Below are 21,939 nucleotides of genomic sequence, written 5' to 3' on the forward strand. Positions count from 1 at the left end.
GACATTCCAAAATCTATAGGACACAGCAAAAGGGGTTCTAAGAGGGAAGTTTATAGTGATATAGGCCTAACTCAAGAGACAAGAAAAATCTCAAATTAACAATTTAAGTTTTTACTTAAAGGAACCAGAAAAGGAAAAGCAAACAAAACCTAAAGTTACTAGTAGGAATGGAATAATAAAGATCAAAGTAGAAATAAATTTTATAGAGACTAAACAAAAATAATAAAGATCAACAAACTTAAGGTCTGATTCTTTGGAAAGAAAAATGAAATTGATAAACCTTTAGCCACATTCATCAAGAAAAAAAGAGGTTACAAAAAATTAGAAATGAAAACGGAGAAGTTAAAACTGACACCACAGAAATATAAAAGATTATAAGTGACTATTATACAAAATTATGCACCGACAAACTGGACAACCTAGAAGAAATGGATGAATACCTGGAAACATACAGTATGCCAGGAATCAGGAAGAAATAGAAAATCTAAACAGACTGATTACTAGTAATGAAGTAGAATCAGTAATTAAAATAGTAACAACTATTAAACAAAAATCTAGGACCAGAAGTCTTTACAGGTGAATTCTACAAAACATTTAAAGAACAGTTAATACCTCCACATGTGTGAAGAGCTAGAATTAGTAGCTAATTCTAGTAATCCTATACTTTGTGTTTGTCATGTTCCCAGAGACTTCTCATTACTTTCAGATGGCATTATCCCCAATAAGATCACCTAAATCCTCACCCTCAGTTCTGCTCAATTTCTTCCACTCTCATTTTTTGTGGGCCCACCACCACCACCACCACCACAGGATTTAATACCACTTTTCTTTTAGTAGGAGTTATTTGCCTGTATTTGTGCTAAGTTTAGTTGTTTTCCACTTTAAAAAGTGAACTGAATTAGATAATATTTGACCATTCTTACAGATGTGGCCAGGACACTTCAAAAACACTTCATCAGAGGATTTCACATTTTTGTTGCTGTTAAAAATACTTTGACTCATTCCAAAAGGAGGCAAGTGGAGCTTAAAGTTCTCTTTCTCGAGGGTTAGGCCACGAATGTGTTTTGGAACAGATTTTGGGAATTGGATTCTGAATCTGACTTTGGAGGCAGAATTTCAGTGTGGGAACCAGAACCTTTAGGAAAAAATTACAGTAACTGAAATGTTTCAGCTTCATAATAGAATATTTGGATGAGTTACAAGAGGGAAAAAAGGAGTAGCTCAATAATTTGGTGTGTGTGGCCCTATTTTTCCCTCCAAGGCCAGGGAAAACAAATGACTCTTCCTTCACAGTGTTCAGTGCTTCTTAATCCCTAATAAAGAGGTTGTGGGAATTAGACATTAAAAGACTTTAGCAAAACATCTAGAAAACAATATATGTTCAAACAAAATTTTCACTGAGGCACAACTGACTCTTTGTCCAGAATGCAATGCAATTTGATACAAAGTAACTATGGATAAAGTTTTCCAGCTTTTTAAGTTTGGTGATGTGGGTGGGTGACACTTCCTTTGTTTTTCCCCTTCTTTGCCAGAATCTTAAGCTGACATTAATAATAGCCACATGAAGTTTTTCTACATAAATTCTTCCTATAAGTTGAAAAAGTCTCCGCAATGAAAAGTTATACCACATTCTGTTTCAGAGAGCTGAATTCAATTCCTTGACGAACAAGGGAAGTCCCATCTTATTATTTTCTTTATATATTTAAAAGCTTTTAAAAACACGTAAAACTAACTTAACTGTTTCCATCATAAAATGTGAGGACAGGGTGGCTTTAAGGCAAGTTACAGCCTTATCTATCATGTCATGAATTTTAAATCAGGCTCTCAAAATATCATGAAGATAGTCTTTAACAAACTGACTTGTAAATATTAGAGGACATAGAATTGACTTAGAAAAGAGGATAATGGGAATGTGAAGGATAATGCTTATCTCCCTTGCATTTTCATAAGCCTAGTATAATGCAAGCTTTTTTGGAATATCTATATCTTAGGAAGTGGAAATATGCAAAATAGATCCATTACTTTTTGGTCACACTACTTTCAAGGCAATGACAAGTTAACAAGACTGAGAAAGTAGTTAAAAAATTTAAAGGCAAAACTTTAGGTACATAATTTTATGTCCTCTTCAAACAGCATTCCTCTATGAATTATTCTGTATTTCTCCCAGTTTGTTAAAAACAAATAAATCTAGGTGATGTAAAAATGGGTGGTATGCCAGTGTTTGTCAAACCATATGTGATGAAAAGCAGTTTTTAAAAATTCACTTGAAAAAATGAATTCATTTGACTAATACATTTGCAAAATATAATAAAAATGTTGTGTCTGTATAGAATTGTTTAAAAAGTTTCTAGATGCTTCTGCTCACTTCGTGTACTTATACAGAGAGCAAACAGTTCTTGAATTCACACGTGTCCATAGACTATTATAGGAGTACTCAATTACAAATTTTTCATAATAGAAGAGCTTAGAAATGTATTTTTAGAAGATACATGAAGTATCAAGTGCCATCACATGTTATATCAGCTGCACTAGCCTAGAAAGAACTTGGTGCTTTCGAGTGTCTTTAAGATATAAGTTGTAGAAATCTCTTGGAGAAATATTGAAATGTGCGTCGCATGTGTGCTTAATGTAAATGTGCTTTTCTTTTGATTTCTGTTTTTTTCGCTAGCCCTGTGGCTACTACAGCTGCTTCCCGTGTGTTTAATGTATCAAATTTTCCCTCTCTTGGTTTCACCATCTCATGCTGTCCCATTTATTTATGCTTTCCCACAATTGAGAGGAAATAGCATATTCAGTCACTTGGAGGAGAGTTTATTTTGTGTGGCAGTACCTCTAGGATCTGGCATGCTCTAGAAGTGGAAAATATTTCCTTTGATCTTCTCGAGATGGTGGTTTGTAGGATTCCAAGGCAGAGCCAGCAGGGCATGCATGTAATATTACAACATTTTGGAGGCAGGCCCGTTGCCATTTTCACCCTTGCAAGGCTAATCCGGGCCACTTAGTTCAGAGCCATTCTTTATTAGCAGACGTTAGAACTTTACCTTTTTAGGATGCTCTTGGAAATTGATTTTAACATTCTACTAAAGCAGAGAAATCATCCATACTCAGAACAGGCAGTGATAAAGATACAATTTCAGCAGCAAAAAAAGGGAAACCAAATCCTGAACAGTGGCCACTCCAGCCTACAGCCCAGAGAAACGAGTTGACAGCTATGTGAAGAGTATGTCCAAGTCAATGTGCCTGCTGGAACCAAACGGAGCAACCATGTGGAGTGACAGTAACAAACCAACTACAAGCTGCTTGGGGATTGTGAGGACCAACTGTTCACACAGAAGGGAAAGGAACCAAATAAAATACTAAAGAGGAAAAGAGGGAAATCGGGGGAACATGCTACAGTAAGACCTACAGGCCACAACATAAAATGAAACCTTTGGCTTTGTATCTGTGAACCTTGGATATGTCGTGCTTCCAGATCCTCTAGCAATGCAGTGGGAACTGCTTCCATCCAACAAGGGACTCCTGAGATGATGAGGCTCCAGGAAGTGGCTTCCTTTCCAAGGGTGGCTCAGGCCTTCCAGGATTTCCCCAGTTAGTTGGGGGAGAGAGAGAAGACAGGCTATCCCTTCGATGGGAGGAATGAGGGAGATGCCATGGCAAGTTTGATGATGGGCCATGGTCAGAGCCTGGACACAGTATTTTCCTTTATGATGATAAAATGTGTATCCCACAGGCACAGTTCAGTCTGCTTGCAAGGGCCTCTTCCCGAGAGGAGGGCCTTATATGATGACACTCTTATTCCCAGCCCCCAGCCCCAAGTCAGCCTATGCCTTACAAAGATTAATTCCTACTTTGTGCTTGGCTTTTTCACTTACTGTGTTTTGGCTATATATTTATTAAATTTAAACCATTAAGTTTTATAGAAATACAGATTCCCCCAGCTTCACTCCAAAGACTGAAAAATTTCTGGGAGAAGGTCAAGGCAATGTATAGTGTCCTAAAAGCTTTCCCCATAGTTCTGTTGCATCAGGGCTGGAAACTGAGTCATTAGAACCATTTGACGAAACCACTATGAAATATTCTTTTTCAATTTAACACTTGTCTATGATTCTAAATTTGAACCTGACCCCATCGTTTAGATACTATTTAAAGACTTCAGGCAGGGGATAAATTGCAATTTGCTTTTGTTTGGCAAGTCTATTCTTCAGAGTATAAATAAAAGGGGGTAAATAAAAGCTCTGAATGGGGCAGTCCTGAGGAAAACATACTTTAAGCTCCCTCAAGCTTTACTAACATCTACTAAGTCTATGTCAGTTATAAAACAATCCAAAACCAGTAACAGATTCCCTAAAGATTTGTAAAAGGCAGTGGTTTGAAGACCAGCAGGTTGGACACTGTACTTGGAAGAAATAAAATTTCATAATTTAAAAAAATATTTTATTTATTCATGAGAGAGAGAGAGAGAGGCAGAGACACAGGCAGAGGGAGAAGCAGGCTCCATGCAGGTTGCCTGGTGTGGGACTCCATCCCAGGTCTCCAGGATCACACCCTGGGCTGAAGGCAGACGCTTAACCACTGAGCCACCCAGATGTCCCTAAAATTACATAATTAAAATTCTGCCCTTCTCTGGCCTTCAATCCTCCTGAAATTTGAAATCCATGCTACTGAAATTCCTTTTATATGCTAGAGTCTAAACCACCATGTCTCTAAGTTTACCATAGAAATAATGACTTGACATATTTTCTCTACCATAGCCTTATTCTTTCTCTCCTTTGTGTAGACCAAAAATTTTTTCCTGTGAAGGGAGATGTTAGTTGTGACCAATAGCAGAACTGAGCCCTGGGCACTGAACACAGAGAAGGCAGCTCTTATTGTAGATATGGGAGTATACCTGCTGGGACCTAAAACATTTCTCTTTCTGGACTGTCTTGGTACCTGAAGTCCACTATTAAATCTGTCTCTTTGAACTGAGTATGTTCCCAAACATACAAAAACAGGTTGTAGAGATGGGAATTTGAATCATTGTGCCTTCTGTTATCCTTCCTACCTTGCTGGATCCCTTAATTCTGGGCAGGGCCAGTTTCATGAACATGTGACCAATACAGCTGCACAGGGCCCCACACTTCAATGGCCCTTGTACTTGGTTTAATGATCTGCTGTTGCTGTCTTGAAATTCTTAATAATTTTTGGATAAGAGACCTTGCAGTTTCATTTTGCATTCAACTTAAAAATTATGCAGTTGTTCCTGTCTCTGAGGTTGATCCAGCTTCCTATGAATGATCAGAAACACTTGATGTGTCTAACTTCTGTTCCATTTTTGTGATTGTCACATTAAACTGTGCGGTAAGATGAATGAGGAGAGGTCACCTAACCTGGAAGATTATTCTCATTGGAACAGCAATGGGGAGAATGGCCTTCCTTTGGCCCATTGCCCCTATTGATAAGACACATAGAGGAGAAGGATCAGATGAAATAGCCTAACAAGTAGGCAGGGCACTGGGGGGCAACTGGGTAGTTGAGTTGGTTAAGCGCCCAACTCTTGGTTTCAGCTCAGGCCATGATCTCACGGTCCTGGGATTGAGCCCCCGTTAGGCTCCATGCTCAGCAGAGAGTCTGCTTAGGGAGTCTCTCTCTCCTGACCCACCCACCCCTGCTTGTGCTCTCTCTCTCTCAAATAAATAAATAAATCTTAAAAAAAAGTCGGCAGGGCATCGGGAAAAATAGTACTGAGCTAAATTCTGAGTTGCAGAGATCAGAAGCCACTCAAAGGAAAAAAGGATGATGTAGGTATTTTGATATTTATTAAGTGCTGAGGATTTCATGGTAGGCATGGCCTGCAGAGGGGGATGTGTCTTCCAGAGAGCTTTGCACTCATCAGGATCTAAAAATGGACCGGCTAGCTTTCAACTATTTTTTGAACTCTTGCCATGTACCATGAATGTACTATGTTAGGTACTTTATGTAGATTATCTCATTTACTCTGCATAATAACCTTAGAGATCATGTATTATCACTTTTCAGGTTGCAAGTAACAAAAACTTATCTTGAACATGCTTAAACAAAAAAGAGAATTCATTGGCTTACATGATTGAAAAGACCAGAGGATGGTTCAGACATTGTTGGATTCCTGTATTTGATGTTCATAAGAATCTGTTTTCTCCAACTCTTGGTTTTGTTTTACTTTCATTAGCTTTATTCATTAGCTCTACCAAAGATGGTTACTAGCAGCTCTAACATTACAGCTTATGGCAAGAATTTACATTTCATAGTATTCTAGCAAAAGTTCTGAAGTAGATTCTTAATGGCTTTTGTTAAATTACATAATGATCCCTGACCAAGTCTTTGACTGATTAGCCAGACTTGGATTACATTTTGGTACCTGAAGCCTAATGATGGGTACAGTTCAAAGAAACATATGGATTGAGTGGGGAGGGGTAGATTTCCAAAGGAAAAAAGGGCTTTTATTGGAAAAAGGTGGAATAAATGATAGTAGGAACAACAAAAACCTTCCATTATAGGCAGGCACTGTTTTCATCCATTTTTACAGATGGTACTACTGATGCAGAGACATGTTACCTAATTTTTGATGGCCACATAGCAGTGAGAGGTTTAGGCACAAGCTCTTTGACTCCAGAAGTGAAACTATTCTCTCCTATGCAGAGCTGCAAAAGATCTGGGGCAATGTGGGCTGATTTGGCTGGTCACAAATTGACTGTTTTTAGAGGGGAATTGTGGTCAAAAGATTGGAAAATTACTTGAAAATAGAATGTCTTTCTGTCTCTGGGAGCAGGCAGATGGGTGGAATTCTGTGCATCATGCCCATTCCAGGCAATACTGAGAAGTATTGATGAGAGCATCTTGTATAGGCAAGGGTCATAGCTTATAACTGCAAACCTTAGAAGTGACTGCGCCTTGGACTGCGTTGAAAACCCTTAGTCAGGGAGGGACACGGGGAGTAAGTGTGGACATGTGCTTTCCTCGCAATTTAGTCTTCTTGAGGGATTCGCATGCTCTGATTTCTCTAATTGTTATGGAACCTAAAGAAGACTTGCAAGAAAAACAATGCAAGGGCTCTGGTTCCTACATGTACTTCCTAACCAATCAAGAAAAGTCTGTAATTATCATAAGAAGGGAAAAGAAGGCAGAGAATGAGCCACATCTCCCTCATCCCACTTCTACCTCTACCCTCCTTTCCCATCCCTTCTTTAGGGTCAGGGGACATGCTCATGTATCTTTGAATTCCTCTAGCATTGTTATGAAAGTGTGTGCACATATTTTGCTATGCTCATTCTAGAGATCTGATGGAATTTAGCTTTGTTACTAATCTTGACTGTTGGATTTATTCCACTTATCAGGTCTTCATTACTTTGAAGAAGTTATTTGGCTTCTCTGACACTCGGCCTCCTCATCTGTAAAATATAATTAACAAATACCCATGGCCCAGGGTTATCCTGAAGATTAAGTAAAGTAATTTGGATTAACAATCTCATCCAGTCTTTCAATTAGCATGTGCTCAATAAGTGTTGATTTCTTCTTCTCTCTTTCTCCAGTACAGTGATCTTTCTAGGGCAACACTTCAAACACTGTTGGAAAAACAATTACTAAAGTAATTTGCATAGACATGATGGTTCCGAATCTGACGTACAGCGTTCCTTGCCTCTCCTGAAGTGAATTTCCACCAAAGGTTGTAGTTGATGCCCTCAAGACGGAGTTTGCTGGGAACACACTTGTAGCTAACAACTTGGATTTATTTCCCACAGCATGGAGAACTGTGACATGCCTCAGTAAGTGAGTGTTAGGAAAGCCTTCTAGGATTTGGGCTAGTAGCAGGTGATTTTGGGGGGAGTTTTGAAGGAAAAGAGATTTTGCTCTGAATTGGATGCAGAGGTAATTCTGATTGGGTTTCTTAATATATCTTACTTAGAGGATATAGAACAGGATAAGACTGAAATGTGTAAAGAAACAACAGGCAGTAATTCATATTATCTGGGAGAGGGGGATATCTGGAATTTAAAAGTTTGGATAATGTTCATGTTTTGTCTGTGTTCACATATGATTATGGAATGATCTTGTTTTTGTGTTGATCCATATCGGTCACAGAGTGGCCTTGTCTGATGTTGATGTTTTGTAAAATTGTTTATGTTCAACAGGAGAACACTAAGTTTAGCTGTGAGTTCTAGTCCAGCTTCTAGATGATAGGGGTTGCCTTTCTCTTTCTTGTGATTTTTTAAAGTTATGTATTTTATTTAATATGTTTATAACATTGATGATTTAGTATATGACAGGGTTTTAAGAGCTTCACAGACATTAGCCCTAATGTAGCCCTAAAAGTTACTACTTTCACTACCCCCATTTTACAAATGAGGGAACTGAGAATCAGATGAAATAATTTGCTCAAAGTCATATACCTCATGGGTGACAAAGCTAGGATTCAACCCCAGGCAATATGGCTACCAAGGAAGGTAGGATGGTGTTTTGTCCTAGAAGGCAGCCATCAGTGTCCTTATGGGTTTTTAAAAACTCTGTTAAAAATATTTTAGTCTTCCTTGAGCTTCTCATTCCATCACTGATCCCAAATTCTCTTCATTTATTCAAAATTATTGATGGAGTACCTACTATATGTGCAAGGGGTGTGTGTGTCTATCTGTGTGTGTAACCCAAATGTTTCCAGGCCTCCTGGAAAGTCTCTTTTCTCTGTGTAACTGTGCTGAAGAATCTGCACCTTGATACCAGTTTGTGCTAAAGCAAGAGACAGGTCATTCTCTTTTGTCAGTGAAGGAGTTGACAGCAAGGAGATAGTGAGTCTTGAGGGCATATCAAGTAACAGACCTGTTGCCAACACTTTTCTGTGTTGCCAATACCTGAACAAGTGGACTGAGATGTTCACGTCCCAGAGAGCGCTACAATAATTCCACGTGTTGCTGGGACAGAGTGGAAGATGGATTACTTATATTGGCAGATGAAATGCTCATTGATGTTTTGATGTTGAGATTAGAGACAGTGGAAAGAGGCAGAACAGCCTTCCTCTGTGGTCAGTTTATAGATAGACATTTGCTTGATAATTCTCTGGTAGTACATCCTCCAAAGGAATTAAAATTAAGACTCCTCCTGAGGCTATAATGTAAAACCATTAGCAATCTCTTTAGTATTTCTCTAGAACAACAACAAAAAAAAAGTGCAGACAAAAACCCAAAAGGAAAATGGCAAATGTATGTGGAATAGAAAGGTGAACTCAAAACTGGTAAAGACTCAGGATATTTGTTTCTAAGAGGTCAAATATCTGTGAACAAAAAGCTTACCCTCCTACTAGGGGTCCATCTAGTAGCAACTATAAGGAGGAAGTTCTTTATATCCCCCTTAACTCTCTCATGCTATAGTTAATTCACATTTTTACATACTTAGTCATAGGACAGAAACAAAGTTATCTATGGGAAAAACTGACAGGTTCTGTGCTCAGCTTTTCCTTAGTCTCCCAGGAGCCTTCAGTTTCCTTCCTAGATTTACTTTCATTGGCTCCTCAACCTAGAACCTCTTCCTCAACAAATTGATTTTGCTTTCAGGCCAAAGAAAGTCACCTGGGGAAGAGAGGGCAAAAAACTCCTGTTTGGATGTGAACTGCAAGAAATGCTTTTAGTTCTCAAAGTGGCTATTAATACCCTGTCCAGAAATAATGACTTAATCCAAAGAGATGAAGGATGCTTTGGAATATCAGGCATCAACTGTTGCTCTTTCTAGAAAAGATTGCCAATCTGATTTTCATAAACCTTTGCATGGTACCAAGGAACTGGATACCTGCTCTATCCTCAGAAGAGGTGTCCTCTGTGGAGGATTGATGATCATCATTAAGTTAAATAATGGATATGTAAAGTGCTTATCATAGATTATATCTCATGGTTAGGGCTTAATGAAAGATAGTCAATCATTTTAACCTATTAAATTGCTTTTCACACATTTTGGTTATTACAGATACAGCACAGTGATCTCAGGTAATCGAATCGCAAACTTGAGGTTATGATCTTGTGTAGTAAGAGATTCATGTGGATGTCTGGGAGTGCCATTTGCCCCTCTTCCATTCCAAGGTATCTTGTTCTCATAGGACAATGAAATGTATGCTTGGTTCTTGTTGTGTGTTCTTTAACCTATGTTGGTGATCCGAATTACTTTTTATTAGCATATGACTTTTTTACCTTACACTTTTACAATCTAAACTAAAATATTGTGTTAACTTCAGCCAGGACAGAAGTTGACAGATCCCTCAGTATTCACATTGAACACACATCAAAGATGCCTGAAACCAGACACTTTTATAGAGACTTGTGTAGATTTAGGTCAAGTTGTGCCCCAATTCTGACATAATTATGAGGGATGTGAGGTTGCTATTGAATTGCTTTGGGGGAAATGAATCCTCTCTTGTGGCTCTCCTGGTAATTGGAGTCATGATCTTGAATAAGGCTTTCAGGTCAGTGCAGAAGGACAAGATGGGTTTATCTGCAAAATGCAACATAGATGCCTCCTTGGTTAGACTTGATGATATATGGAAAAGGTTCCTTTGGGGTGCTTATGCTCCCTATTTAAGGTCCAACCTGAGGGTAAATTAGAGTAGCCCTAGAGGAAGGATCATTAGGGATGTGGCATGAAGGGACTTCATAATATATTGGTGACTACAGTAAGAATACTGTAAAAATACAAGTAAAAAAGTGCTCAACCTCCAGTGGTTGTTGTGGCCCCTTTCTTAGCTTGGATTCCCTAGAAAACAGGGAAATCTTTTGTGTTAACACTTTACTGGGAGAACATTCACAGGTAAGGAGGAGTGAAGATAAAAGTCAGAGAAGGCAAGATGACAAAGATAAGGTAGTATATTCCCAAGTTGACCACAGCTTTGTAACAAGATACCAAAGGTTCTTGGAGGAAGTCTTTTGAGAGGCCATATAGATCTCCTGCCTCTCTGATCCAGCTGTTATAGATAGGGGGCAAAGAAAGAAAGAGGAGCTCATCTTCATCCTGTATGCTGTTGCTATTTTTGCTCCCCTAATATCAACTCCAATATGCTTCTGGATTGTACATACATGGTTCCAGAAGAGTCTTTTGGTGTTTCATATCTCAGGAGGGATGAGTGACCCCCTAAACAGATGGTATACAGTATGAGAATGAGCAAGACACTATTGTGACATGCTCAAAAGATACTGAAAGATCAGGACCAGCTGATTTAGCAGGACTGAGGTTAGTAGCAGGAGACATGGCAGCAGCAGAGACTTGGCTCCTTGACCACAGTGACAATGCATGTAGATGTTAGGGCTGCTCAAGCTAGAGAGCATGGCAAGGGTATAGTTATAGGGCAATATGTTTCCCGTCTTTTCTCTCTCTCTCTCTCTCTCTCTCTCTCTCTCTTTTTCCAAAAAAGATCCTTTACTGAGACCTATTTAAAACATTCAGTCCATAATTCAAGTAAACTTCAACTCAGATGAATGGCTGATATCTGACATATGTAAGGGTTTCACAGTGAAAAAATATGCCCTACCTACAAAGACATCAAAATAGATTCCTAAGAAGAATGTGAATGTACTCAGGGTCTCTGTCCCATCTTCTTTAGCATTTGACTGAGCTTCTCAAATTTTATGTATCTGTTGGATGAGGATAAACAAATACCATAGGGCCTAGCGCTCTTGGTATCCGTGATGTAGATCACGTCCTTATCAATATAAAAGCGAACCCCAGAGGCTGACTGAAATTTGCCATCTAAGGTAGAGATGTCCCTGGTTCACATCAGGTTCTTCATTTTGTGTTTGAACACAAAGAGCTGACATGGAACTTCTGTTCTATGAGGTCCAGGAAGCCAGCAGTTTGGGCATAGGCCTGGTAGTGTAGAGCTTGAGGAATATCAGATGGTTGAGAGCTGAGCCTGATCCTGCACTTCATCAGAAAACACCTTCAGTTGCTTCAAGAAGGTTTCCTTGTGTATTTAGGGTGCACACTACCATTGTTGCACACTACAGGTGACAGGAATTTTGGGGAGGAGTGTCTGAAAAGTTCCTCATAGACCTGTGGGTCTGTATTTCTCCCATAGCTGGTGGTGAATGCTCTCGTTAATTTGCATGGAGTACATTGTGAGAATGATTGTCAGCAGCACATACATCTGCTTATTCTACTTGTTAATCCTCTCATACTTTTATGTGGTCACCTGAAACATGCTCATGGGTAATCCGGATATAGAAGAGGATGTTGGCAAAGATCCGGATAGCATCCTGGTAGTGACACGTTATCAAAAATGCAAAATTGATGTTAAAATATGTGGTGACCTGGCACTCGGGCACACACAAAAAACATGCTCTTCTTGTTCACTTTGATATTCTCCATCACCTTGATGATCTGGTAGTAAAATCCCAACAGGGAGTGCAGAGGCAGAAGCCCCACCAAGCTGAAGTAGCCAAGCTTCTTATATAGGGAGTGCTGTCCATATTCACCAGCCACACCCTCAGAGTCACCTCCACTTGTGTACCCCTTCCATTGTCAGTTAATGTTGGATTTGTCTACCAAGGAGTGGAGGACACTGTGAACATTCCAGATTTTGAAATTAGAACAAAGAAAGTCAATTTCTTCCTCTGACTTCTTGTTGGTCATACAGTGGTACTGACTAAAGGACTGAAACTCATAGATGGATTCATCAGATGTTATCCCAGAACCATAGGTTGGGTAGATCAAGAAGAGCAGGACCACTGGGGGAAAAAAAAGAATGTATTTGAAGAGATTGCCACAATTGTTAATAGGATTCAGACCTCTGCTCCAAGGAGGGTCCCTCACTAACATTGGCATATATCTGCCTGTAATATAATTCTTTGTACAAAATCAAGAAGACAGTACTGTTGCCAACCTGTATAGCAAGGACTTCCGTCTCAGGCCGAGGTGTATTCTTTTTTTTGTTTTAAGATTTTATTTATTTATTCATTCATGAGAGACACACACAGAGAGAGAGGCAGAGACACAAGCAGAGGGAGAAGCAGGCTCCATGCAGGGAGTCCGATGTGGGACTCGATCCCAGGACTCCAAGATCACACCCTGAGCCAAAGACAAATGCACAACTGCCGAGTCACCCAGGCATCCTGCCAAGGTGTATTCTTGAAGAGTCTTTTATTCAGTTTGGTCCAGCTGCTGTCACAGATGTCTTGGATCTCATACATCTTTTGGTCAATGACATTATGGACACATGACTGGCCCGCAACTCATACACCTCTGGTCAAACAAATCTGAGATGGTTTTGTAGAAACATTGGATGAAGTTTGAGGATCTCTTGCTAGGTCTGCTGTCATACTAATGTTTGTAAGCCAGATCCTGCTTTGGATCTCCTGTGTGCATATCATAACGCCCTGGTAAGCACTGAGACTGTAAGCAGCCTTAGATTCGTAATAGTCAACAGGAAAATTTATGGCTGCAGTGCTCACAAATACTACCAGAGAGTCCTCTCTTCTCTTCACACTCTGGAGGGTGTTGAAATGAAATGAAAACAAGAAAGTTCACCTTTGAGCTTCAAGGCAACCAAGGATCAAGAAACCTTAAGTTTAGAAGCCCAGTAATTAAAAATACTCTGGGCAATGACAATATGTTCATTATTCAGAACAGTGGGATAAAGAAATGGAAGCTATGGAAGTAAAAAAAAAAATACTGCTTTTGAGGTGGCAGAAAGTTTCTTAAGAAGATGTCACTGTTTGGAAGAGGGATTAGGACAGTTTATATTTTAATTGCTTTAAGAGAGAGATAATTATAGTGGAGTCTTTACAACTGTATTAGCACCATATTACTTTTGCAATGTATAGGAGAGGAAAAAGACAGAAAGAATAGATATCATGAATGGCCCTTCTTGGAGAAAGCTAAGATATTTAGGAAGATAGGGGTTGTTGAGAGGTTGGTATCGATCAGATGTTAATTCTGAGTTGGAAAGGGAAATGTGCCAGTTAATAAGAAGAAATACAATGGGTGAAGTTTGTGAAGACAGAGTAATGCGTAGAGGATTATAAGACATTATGGAAAAAGAAATAAGGAGAGAGGTCTGCATAATTTTTGAATTGTGTAAACACAAAGTAAAGTGAGAACATTATGAAAATTAAGAGTAGAGGTGCTTCTGCATAAGGATGGGACATATCTGACAGTACATTACCAACATTATGATACGAAAAATGCCCAAATGCAAATAAATAGTCATTTAAAGGTGTTGTTCAGTGGCAGATTTGAGAGCAGTTTACCCACAGATATGAAGAATGAGGTTAAGGGGAAGAATGTGAGTTCTGTGAATAGTTAAATGGAGACTGTTTGATCATAGTGTTCCTGAGTATATCTCATAGCCTGTTAGCTAGTTAGTTAGTTAATTTATTTATTTATTTATTTATTTATTTATTTATTTATTTATTTATTTATTTATCTTGTTTTTGTATTTTTTTTATTGGAGTTCAATTTGCCAACATAACTCCCAGTACTCATCCCGTCAAGTGCCCGCCTCAGTGCTTGTCACCCAGTCACCCCCACCCCCAGCCCACCTCCCCTTCCACCACCCCTAGTTCGTTTCCCAGAGTTAGGAGTCTCTCATGTTCTGTCTCCCTCACTGATATTTCCCACTCATTTTCTCTCCTTTCTCCTTTATTACCTTTCATATTTTTTATATTCCCCAAATGAATGAGACCATATAATGTTTGTCCTCTGATTGACTTACTTCACTCAGCATAATGCCCTCTGGTTCTATCCACATCGAAGCAAATGGTGGGTATTTGCCATTTTTAATGGCTGAGTAATATTCCACTGTATGCATAGACCACATCTTTATCCATTCATCTTTCATTGGACACTGAGGCTCCTTCCACAGTTTGGCTATTGTGGACATTGCTGCTATAAACATTGGGGTGCAGGTTTCCTGCTGTTTCACTGTATCTGTATCTTTGGGGTAAATCCCCAGCAGTGCAATTGCTGGGGTGCAAGGTAGCTCTATTTTTAACTCTTTGAGGAACCTCCACACAGTTTTCCAGAGTGGCTGCACCAGTTCACATTCCCACCAAGAGTGCAAGAGGGTTCCCCTTTCTCCACATCCTCTCCAAGATTTTTGTTTCCTGTTTTGTTAATTTTCCCCATTCTCACAGACGTGAGGTGGTTTCTCATTGTGGTTTTCATTTTATTTCCCTGATGGTCAGTGATGCAGAGCATTTTCTCATGTGCTTCTTGGCCATGTCTATGTCTTCCTCTGTGAAATTTCTGTTCATGTCTTTTGCCCATTTCATGATTGGATTGTTTGTTTCTTTGCTGTTGAGTTTGATAAGTTCTTTATAGATCTTGGATACTAGCCCTTTATCTGATATGTCATTTGCAAATATCTTCTCCCATTCTGTAGGTTGTCTTTTAGTTTTGTTGACTGTTTCTTTTGCTGTGGAGAAGATTTTTATCTTGATTAGGTCCCAATAGTTCATTCTTGCTTTTGTTTCCCTTGCCTTTATGTTCTGTTCTTTATGTATCTTGTAGGAAGTTGCTGTGGCCAAGTTCACAAAGGTTGTTGTCTGTGTTCTCCTCTAGGATTTTGATGGATTCTTGTCTCACATTTAGATCTTTCATCCCTTTTGAGTTTATCTTTGTTTCTGGTATAAGAGAATGGTCTAGTTTCATTCTTCTGCACGTGGCTGTCCAATTTTCCCAGCATCATTTATTGATGAGACTGTCCTTTTTCCAGTGGATAGTCCTTCCTGCTTTGTCAAATATTAGTTGGCCATAGAATTGAGGGCCCATTTCTGGGTTCGCTATTCTGTTCCATTGATCTATGTGTCTGTTTTTGTGCCAGTACCACACTGTCTTGAGGATCACAGCTTTGTAGTACAACTTGAAATCCGGCATTGTGATGCCCCCAGATAGGGTTTTCTTTTTCAATATTCCCCTGGCTATTCGGGGTCTATTCTGATTCCACACAAATCTTAAGGTGATTTGTTCCAACTCTCTGAAGAAAGTCCCTGGTATCTTGATAGGGATTGCATTAAATGTGTCAATTGCCCTGGGTAGCATTGACATTTTCAGAATATTAATTCTTCCAATCCATGAGCATGGAATATTTTTCCATCTCTTTGTGTCTTCCTCAATTTCTTTCAGAAGGGTTCTGCAGTTTTGAGGGTATAGATCCTTTACCTCTTTGGCTAAGTTTATTCCTAGGTATCTTATGCTTTTGGGTGCTGTTGTAAATAGCTTGATTCCTTAATTTCTCTTTCTTCAGTTTCATTGTTAGTGTATAGAAATGCCACTGACTTCTGGGCATTGATTTTGTATCCTGCCACACTGCCAGATTGCTGTATGAGTTCTAGCAATTTTGGGGTGGAGTGTTTTGAGTTTTCTATATACAGTAGCATGTCATCTGCAAAGAGAGAGAGTTTGACTTCTTCTTTGCCAATTTGAATGCCTTTTATTTCTTTTTGTTGCCTGGTTGGTGAGGTTAGGACTTCTAGTACTAGGTGGAATAACAGTGGTGAGAGTGGACATCCCTGTAGTGTTCCTGATCTTAGGGGAAAGGCTCCCAGTGCTTCCCCATTGAGAATGATATTTGCTGTGGGCTTTTCGTAGATGGCTTTTAAGATGTTGAGGAATGTCCCCTCTATCCCTACACTCTGAAGAGTTTTGATCAGGAATAGATGCTGTATTTTCTCAAATGCTTTCTCTGCATCTATTGAGAGGATTATATCGTTCTTGCTTTTTCTCTTGTTGATATGATCCATCACGTTGATAGTTCTATGAGTATTGAACCAGCCTTGCGTCCCGGGGGTAAATCCCACTTGGTCATGGTGAATAATCTTCTTAATGTTCTGTTGGATCCTATTAGCTAGTATCTTGTTGAGAATTTTTGCATCTGTGTTCATCAGGGATATTGGTCTATAATTCTCCCTTTTGGTAGGGTTTTTGTCTGGTTTTGGTTATGCTGGCCTCATAAAAAGAGTTTGGAAGTGTTCTTTCAGAACAGCTTTAGTAGAATAGGTATGGTTTCTTCTTTAAGTGTTTGATAGAATTTCCCTGGGAAGAGCTATCTGGCTCTGGACTTTTGTGTCTTGGGAGGTTTTTGATAACTACTTCAATTTCCTCCCTGGTTATTGGCCTGTTCAGGTTTTCTATTTCTTCCTGTTCTGGTTTTGGTAGTTTGTGGTTTTCCAGAAATGCATCCATTTCTTCTAGATTACCTAATTTATTGGCATATGGCTGCTCATAATATGTTTTTAAAATCGTTTGTATTTCCTTGATATTGGTTGTAATATCTCCATTTTCATTCATGATTTTATTAATTTGAGTCTTTTCTCTATTGTTTTTTTATAAGGCTGGCTAATGGTTTATCTATCTTATTAATTCTCTCAAAGAACAAACTCCTGGTTTTGTTGACGTGTTCTTTAATTCTTCTGGTCTCTATTTCATTTTGTTCTGCTCGAATCTTTATTAACTCTCTTCGTCTGCTTGGTGTAGGCTTTATTTGCTGTTCTTTCTCCACTTCCTATAGGTGCAAGGTTAGCTTGTGTATTTGTTTTTTCCCCCAATTTTTTGAGGAATGCTTGTATTGCAATGTATTTCCCTCTTAGGACTGCTTTTGCTGCATCCCAAAGATTTTGAACGGTTGTATCTTCCTTATCATTAGCTTCCATGAATCTTTTTAATTCTTCCTTGATTTCCTGGTTGACCCTTTCATCTTTTAGCAGGATGGTCTTTAATAGAGATGTTGTGCCTAGAAGATCTGTCATTTGCAGAAAGTGCCATGGGGGAAGTCTCCCAGTATTAGTGTATTATTATCTAAGTATGTCTTTACTTTGGTTATTAATTGATCGGTATACTTGGCAACTCCCACATTAGGGGCATAAATATTCATGATTGTTAGGTCCTCTTGTTGGATAGATCCTTTAAGTATGATATAATGTCCCTTTTCATCTCTTACTACAGTCTTTGGGATAAACTTTAATTTATCTGATATGAGGGTTGCTACCCCAGCTTTCTTTTGAGGACCATTTGAATGGTAAATGGTTCTCCAACCTTTCATTTTCAGGCTGGAGGTGTCCTTAGGTCTAAAATGAGTCTCTTGTAGACAGAAAATAGATGGGTCTTGCTTTTTTATCCAGTCTGAAACCCTGCGTCTTTTAATGGGATCATTAAGCCCATTCATGTTCTAGTTACTATTGAAAGATATGAATATAGTTCCATCCTAATACTTTTCAGTCCCTGCTTCTGTGGATTATTTCTTTGGGTTTCCTTTTCTTTTTCAGAGTCCCCCTTAATATTTCTTGCAGAGCTGGTTTGGTGGTCACATATTCTTTCAGTTTCTGCCTATCTTGGAAGCTCTTTATCTCTCCTTCTATTCTGAATGAGAGCCTTGCTGGATAAAGTATTCTTTGCTGCATGGTCTTCTTATTTAGGACTCTGAATATATTCTGCCTGCCCTTTCTGGCCTGCCAGGTCTCTGTGGAGAGGTCTGCTGTAAATCTAATACTTCTCCCCATATTAGTTAGGGATCTCTTGTCTCTTGCTGCTTTAAGGATCTTCTCTTTATCTTTGGAATTTGCAAGTTTCACTATCTATTTTTTTTAAGTTTCACTATTAAATGTTGAAACATTGAGCGGTTTTTATTGATTTTAGGGGGGACCTCCCTATCTCCTGGATCTGAATGCCTGTTTCCCACCCCAAATTAGGGACGTTCTCAGCTATGATTTGTTCAAATATGCTTTCTGGCCCTCTCTCCCTCTTGGTGAATCTGGAACCCCAATTATATGTAGATTTTTCTTTTTGAGGCTATCATTTGTTTCCCTTAACCTTTTCTCATGGTCTTTTAATTGTTTTTCTCTTTTTTCCTCAGCTTCCTTCCTTGCCATCAACTTATCTTCTATGTCACTCACTCTTTTTTCTACCTCATTAACCATCATTGTTAGAACTACCAGTTTGGATTGCATCTCATTTAACTGATTTTTAATTTCGGCCTGATTAGATCTAAATTCTGCTGTCATGAAGTCTCTTGATTCCTTTATGCTTTTTTCCAGACCCACCAGGAGCTTTGTAATTGTACTTCTGAATTGGGTTCTGACATCGAATTGTAATCCAAATTATGTAACTCTGTGGCAGAGAGTACTGTTTCTGATTCTTTATTTTGTGGTGAGCTCTTCTTTCTAGTCATTTTGCTCAGTGCTGAGTGGCTAAAAATGAGTTGTACTGGGTAGAAGTGCAAACTCTTCTCTCTGTAGCATTCCAGCTGCTCTCTCTTTAAATCTCAGGTTGAATTTGTAGGTTTTCAGGATGATTTGAAAGTGATCTAGGTAAGTTGGTGGGGACAGGTGACTTGGGGACCCTACTCTTCTGCCATCTTGCCCCGTCACCTCATTTATTTATCTTTTACTACGTTCAAAGAAATCAGGGTAGACTTTAAAAATTTTGTGCAGTTGCATACCCATATTGCTTCCCATGTCTACTTAATAGCATTGCTGCCTGAAGCAACCATAGAAGGTAGCGATAGACACCTTCTCTTCTGGTGTAGAGAAAGAACAATGGGAGTTACAGAAGCTGGTGCATTAAGTTTTCTCTTGGGATAATGGTTTGGTCCACCCAAAAGGGAAAGTAAGAGCAGTAAAGGAAGACCTCACAGAATAGTATCTGAATAGGAAATGAAGTGCTTCTTATTAGTATCTGGGTGCATGTCTATTATTAACCCAGTTTCCTTTCCCAAAGAGGGTTTCTCATGTAAAACTGAGTTTGGGAATATGGTTGAACAAATACACAGAATGAGACATCTTTTCTCTCCCCCTTGACACTGGATGCTTGGGTTGAGCCAGTCTAGGTTGGAGTCAGACTGGGTTGGAGCACAGTCTAAGTTCATTCTTAGGAACTGGGGTCTGGGTGCTTTTCATATGGACACAGGAAGTAGGAAGAGGAAGTGGAAAGAAGGTCCAAAGATTGGGCAGGGACAAGAAATGAATGATAAGAGAGAGTCTGAGGCTTAGATTCTGTCTCTGAGGCTCAGCTAGCCCACTAGGAAAAGCAGATCAGTTGAATGCTGTAAGCAATACCAATTAAAATTAAATTTTCTCTTGTTGGGAAGAACAAGCAATCACTTTTCCACTAGATGTGAGCCTGTCTAGAAATATGAGGTGACAGACAGGAAAACTGTCCCCACCTCAACACTCCCCACTTCTAAAGATCAAGTCTTCTATAATTTTCAACATCCTCTGCAGTCCATTTTCAGTCTCAACTTCGAAGACACATGACATACACCCTCTGTCCAGGCTAATTAAGTAGCTAGACCTTCTTTGAGCATGTTCTCCACATCAACGATTTGTTCATGCTATTCCCTCAGCCTGGAATGTTCTCCCTAACACTCTCTGGTTGTAGAAATCTTATCTATCTCTGCAGATCCAATTTAAATGGCAGCTCCACCATGCAGTTTCATGGTTAAGTGGAAGTATCTCATTCTTCCTTTGAAATCCTGTACCTCTGCTCCTCTCTCAAATGGTCGATCAAATGTTACCTTGTAATACAGTTAAAGGATAGATTCTGGCTTGTTTTATTCTTTCTATTGTCTAATTGGCATCTAGGATGGTGTCTAAGGTAATGACTCTGGAATAGTAAGAGTTCAGCAAATATTTGCCAGCATGAATTAAATTCCAGGGTACTTGATGGAAAATGAGGAGAGGTTACAGATAGAGAAATGAAAGTGAACAGTATCTCTCTTCTGCTGCTGCTTAATATGTTTCACTTTATACACAGGCATAGTGGAGAAGGTCATAGAGATGACTAAATTAAGGCAGAAAGTGGAAGGATAGAAGACATATGAGATCCAATTATGTTTTTTTTTTTCCAAATGTGGAATTTGTTGTTCTTGAAATGGGCAAAAAGTATGCTTTGCTTCAGCTCAGTGTCATTTCACAGCATGACCCTTCTGCTATAATTGCTTTGTGCACATTTGTTCTGATATTTGGCTTGACATGTGTGTCAAAGACTAAATGATAAAACCGATATGGATTAGTGAGAATAGCCTCAAAATGAAAGGGGGAAATGGCACTTAGAACAAAAATGAAACATAAGTAGGAGCAATTGGGAAACTAGCTGACAGTTGAAGATAATTCTGGAGTGTATTGGGAGTCAGATCTGCTAAATAACACACTTAGCAATAAGGATTTTTTTGGCCTGAGAAGAGGTTGCTTCTAGACACCAGGAAATATAAGTTCTTTGCATAGCCCTAATCTTCTTTAGCAGTTAGCTTCTATTGGCTTCCATTTTTCCATTTATGAAGTTTTTCCATTTTTCCATTTATGAAGTTTCCATTTATGAATATCTGAGATATTTCACAAAAGACATTCTCTTCTAATTCATGTCATAAGAACCCCTGGCCTTTAATTCTATTAGAACAATGGCTCATCCAGAACAATATTTGTGTTCATTCATTGCCAAGTTATTTTCTAAGGTGCAACTGTATGCCAGGCTCTGCAGTATGTTCTGGGAATGGAAAAATGAATAAGATAGACACCTTTGAGGCCAAATAGTATTTGATATGGTTCTAGCTAAGTCTGCTTTAGGTATGTGACCTTGGCTACTATGATTTCCATCTCTAAGCCTATTTCCTCATTTGTAAATGGGATGAAAATAGAATATAAGTCAAAGAATTATTGTTTCATGTAGCATAAAAGTATGCAAATCTCTCAGCAGAATGTTAGGCCCAGAGGAGGCCATTAACAAATGTAAGCAGTGATGGTCATTAATAGTTTGATTGTATCAGAGTGACAGATCAGCTGGGAGTTGGAGGGAGACATATAGAACAATCTGAATCAATCACATGACAACTTCAAAATTTTTCAGATAAATTGGTATATTCAGACAATGGAATATTATTTAGTGCTAAAATAAATAAGCTGAAGAATATCATCAAGGGGGTGACATAGGCCATTCATGACTTTGCTTTATCTCACAAAAAGAACT

The 21,939-nt window shown here is 38.9% G+C and overlaps 1 pseudogene; it reads right to left on the reverse strand.

The window, feature by feature from the left end:
- Positions 1 to 11,560: 11,560 nt before the first annotated feature.
- Positions 11,561 to 21,939, reverse strand: part of LOC112652011 (eukaryotic translation initiation factor 3 subunit L-like) — a 103,574-nt pseudogene continuing 93,195 nt past the window's right edge.

This window comes from Canis lupus, chromosome 4 (genome assembly GCF_003254725.2).
Source record: "Canis lupus dingo isolate Sandy chromosome 4, ASM325472v2, whole genome shotgun sequence".
In the NCBI taxonomy this organism is placed as follows: Eukaryota; Metazoa; Chordata; class Mammalia; order Carnivora; family Canidae; genus Canis; species Canis lupus.